We start from the raw sequence: 3,784 nt of genomic DNA, 5'->3' as shown, positions 1-3,784 counted from the left end.
GTAAACAGCAACTGTTGGTAAAGGGAAGTGTTAATTATAGACCAGAAGTCTTGGATGGGAATTCTTTGCCTATTTTTTGAACTCTTTGCGGTTTTTCTTTTGTGCCTCCTCTGAACGAGATGAGAGGCTTTAAACTGACATGAGCCAGTTTAGCTTGCAAGTTTCTTTGGCTGTTAGTTTAGAAAAAGGCTTTGCTTAACTTTGCTTCAGAATCTTATGCCTGAAAGCTGGGGATCGAAACAGCAGTTGGGTCAAGTGGGTGAAAAAGGAATAATAATAAGGAATAATAAGTATATAAAGGAAAGGAATAATAATATTCCTTATTTAAAATAAATTTAATATAATAATAACATATAATTTAATATAATTTAAATAATATTCCTTATTAAAAATAATAAGGAATAATAAGTATATAAAGAAAAGCTTGAAGGAGTAAGTCGCACTATGCGAATCATCCTTTCATTACTTCCTTTTTATCTGTGCCCAAAAATAATACCAAAACATACTAATGTTGTAGACAAAATATTCCAACACAAATAACAACAAACAAGAGAATGGCATCATTTTTTGTCATCCTTTGTTCCTCTTATATATATAAATAACTTCCTCTCCCCCAAACAAAACTATTAACTCTCAACAAACCCAAGAAAATTCCATCCAAAAAATTTTCCCATCTCAAAAATTCCCTCAAATAAAATTCTTTCCAAAAAACTATGCCCTCTAAATGTTTCCTTCTGAGTTTTTTTTCCTTCCAAATATTTTTCTTCTGTGAAAAAAATCATGGTTCATGACAATTCATACAAAAAATCATGGTTAATGAAAATTCATGAAAAAAAATCTCTGCCAAAAGCATTTCCCTTCCAAAAATATTTTCCCCTCCAAAAGCCTTAAACCACCAAAGTGATTACTGTTTTTCCCAGTTAGTACTGGACAAACAGTCCTTTGACTATGGAGCTGTGGCTCATACCTACATAAGCCCTATTCTCTCCTAGAGTAAACTTACTTTTGTATCTGCTGTCCTACCACTGACCAAACTCCTTGCCACTAGTACTACCCACAGGATGGCCGTTAGCCTGTCCTTAGACCTTCATGTGCACAGCGGGATGAGCCCAGAAAAGCTGCATCCTGCATGTATGGAGGGATCCAAGAGATGTCTCAAAGAAAAGGGCCACGCACGTGGCCCCCAAATGGCAAATCTCAGGTCTCTCTGGAGGTCAAGGCCACCACATCTAGATCTGTCTCAAAGTTCAAGAGCATCCCACAACCAGACTGGATACAGTGCTATGTTCCCTTACGCAGGCCCTTCCAAGCGCCGCTCCCCCAGAGCTCCAGGCTTTCTCCCTCTCTTAATCCTAAACCTGACCATTGCACTCCGTCAGAGGTCAGCTCTCTCTGGAGGCCAAGCATACACAAGAGTCACTTGCCTGCGTTGCACAGAGCTGTGCTCCCCGTGAAGCTACCTCAAACATGGCTGGTGCTAACAAGCTGCACTACACAGCAGGATTCCTCGGCCTTGTGGCTCCAGGGAGCAGGAGCCGTGCCTGACAATGGCCCAGCCCTTCTAGCCCTGTTTGCTACTCGGCCCATGGCCCTGCCTGCACCCATGTGCAGCACTGTTAGCAACTGTGGCCTGTGCCATGCACGCACAACACCAGGGGCTGCGCACACCAACCATGGCACTCGAGCCACCAGCCACTCTTCCCAAGCCCTCATCTTTGGGGTGTAGCAGCTCCCAAATCCTGGCCACGAAGGCATGCACGTGCAGGCGACCACGGCCTGACAGAATGACAGCATCGTGAGGTCCAGTCACTTTTCTGCAGGGCATACCCCTCTGCAGAGCTACCCTGCCAAACGAACCACAATGAGGGCTCAGGTTTTTGGACACCAGGCATCAACATTCTGATGCAGCAGGAGCCACCCAGCCCACGGACGCCGTGCGCTGGGACCACATCCTCTCCCCACCGCCACCCCTCATACTACTCCCCTGCGTCCCCCCACCATCATCCCCCCTCACGCTACTCCTCTGCCTCCCCCCGCCACCTCCCTTGCAGTAGCGAGCGCTAGTCCCAGCCCTGGCAACAACCGCAGCCCTTAAAAGAAACACGAGAAAAAGGCAGGTCAACCCTGCACTCCAGCACATCAAGTCCCGCACCACCACCTCCACACAGCGATGCCCTAGCAAGCAGGACACGGTCCAAGGCCCACCGCCACCCCCAAGGCGCTGATGGGCCCCTTCACACACGCCCCTGGCCATCGCAGCACACGGGCCGACCGCCGCTCATACGCCGCGCGCCATATGGGACCGCCCTGCGCACTGCGCATGTACAAACATCCAGCCACAGCAGTACCCACGTTCCGACACGCGCAGGCAGCAGAGAGCCAGGCAGAGTACGCTGCGCATGCGCAGTCCCCCCTTATTGGTGCAGTACCAAATTTCGGACATGCGATGGCAACAGTGGGCGCGCCAGAGCACAATGCGCATGCGCAGCCTCCTTTGCCGGTGCAGTTCCATACCTCCAACATGTGATGGCAGCAGTGAGCGCGTCTGAGCACAATGCGCATGCGCAGCCGTCCTTCTCGGTGCAGCACCCGACTCGGGATATGCGATGGAAGCAGTGAGCGCACGAAAAAACATTGCACATACGCAGCCTCCGTTATCGGTGCAGTACACAATTTCGGACATGCGATGGCAGTTGCGAGCTACCCACAGCACACTGTGCATGAGCGCTCCTTGTCTCTCTCCCCTCCGCCTCCCTTTCGAAACCCTGAAGTGCTTATTTGTGGACATGCCCTGGCAGCAGCAAAGTCGGCGCAGGGAAGTCAGCGCAGCGCAGGGCGCATACGCTTCCTCCACCCACCCTTGCAGACAGAGGATGAAAGCAGGGAGCGCGGCTCAAGGCAGGGCGCATGCACACTGCCTTTTTCACTCCAGTGTTGCTTTAGCGACAAGTGCAGGAGGCTTGTGCGCTTTTCAGACCCTTGAGATCTTTGTTTTTCAGGTTTGATTTTTTACCGTTTTTATTTTCTTTAAACAGTGAACGCAGTCTAAGAACTGGTAGTGTTTCAATAATAAGAACCTGTGCTTTGATGTTGATATGTACATTTCCACCACTCTTACCCAGACTGAAGTAAGCAACCTCCGCAAGGGCAGCTGCAAGAACAAGGCTTCCTTCCACTCCTAACTTGCTTCTTCTAGGAGCTTCCTATGTGCACCAGTTTCAGGCAGCTGTCAAAACGGGCATACCCCTGTCCTATTCACTTGCAGTTTTATTTTCTAGATGCGCGAGAGCAGCAGTTCACAGGTGGTAACGTAGGGCGCCCATGCGCCGTTTGTAAACAGTACTAATTTGTGGACACGGGATGGCAGCACTGAGTGGGCGGCTACGCAATGCGCAGGCGCGGCTGCTTTACCATTGCCGTAGCACTGCTTATGTGTGGGAGGGCAGCACTGAGCATGAGGCTAGGCTCCTTCAGCATCATAGTACCACCACTTATGCACGCAATGGCAGCACAGAGTATGGCGGAGCTGACTGCACATACGCTTCCACTTCACTGGTGCAGTACACCCCCCCAAGCCACCCGGGGATAGTAGCATATAGGGCAAGCGGTGACATGCGGTGTCCGCCTGCACAAATGCATGCCCAGATGGCACGACCCTTGTCTGCCTGCGCAGTAGTGCCTGCACCCGAACATCTCCCGAGCGAGACGAGACAGCGCTGCATCACGCCTTATCTGGCTGCTTCTCTCTCTGCAACCCGCTCCCAGCCCAACTGTCACTGCAGCA

Source organism: Nothoprocta perdicaria, unplaced genomic scaffold (genome assembly GCF_003342845.1).
Source record: "Nothoprocta perdicaria isolate Ctin4 unplaced genomic scaffold, notPer1 scaffold_234, whole genome shotgun sequence".
Lineage (NCBI taxonomy): Eukaryota > Metazoa > Chordata > Aves > Tinamiformes > Tinamidae > Nothoprocta > Nothoprocta perdicaria.
Note: the sequence above shows the minus strand (reverse complement) of the source record.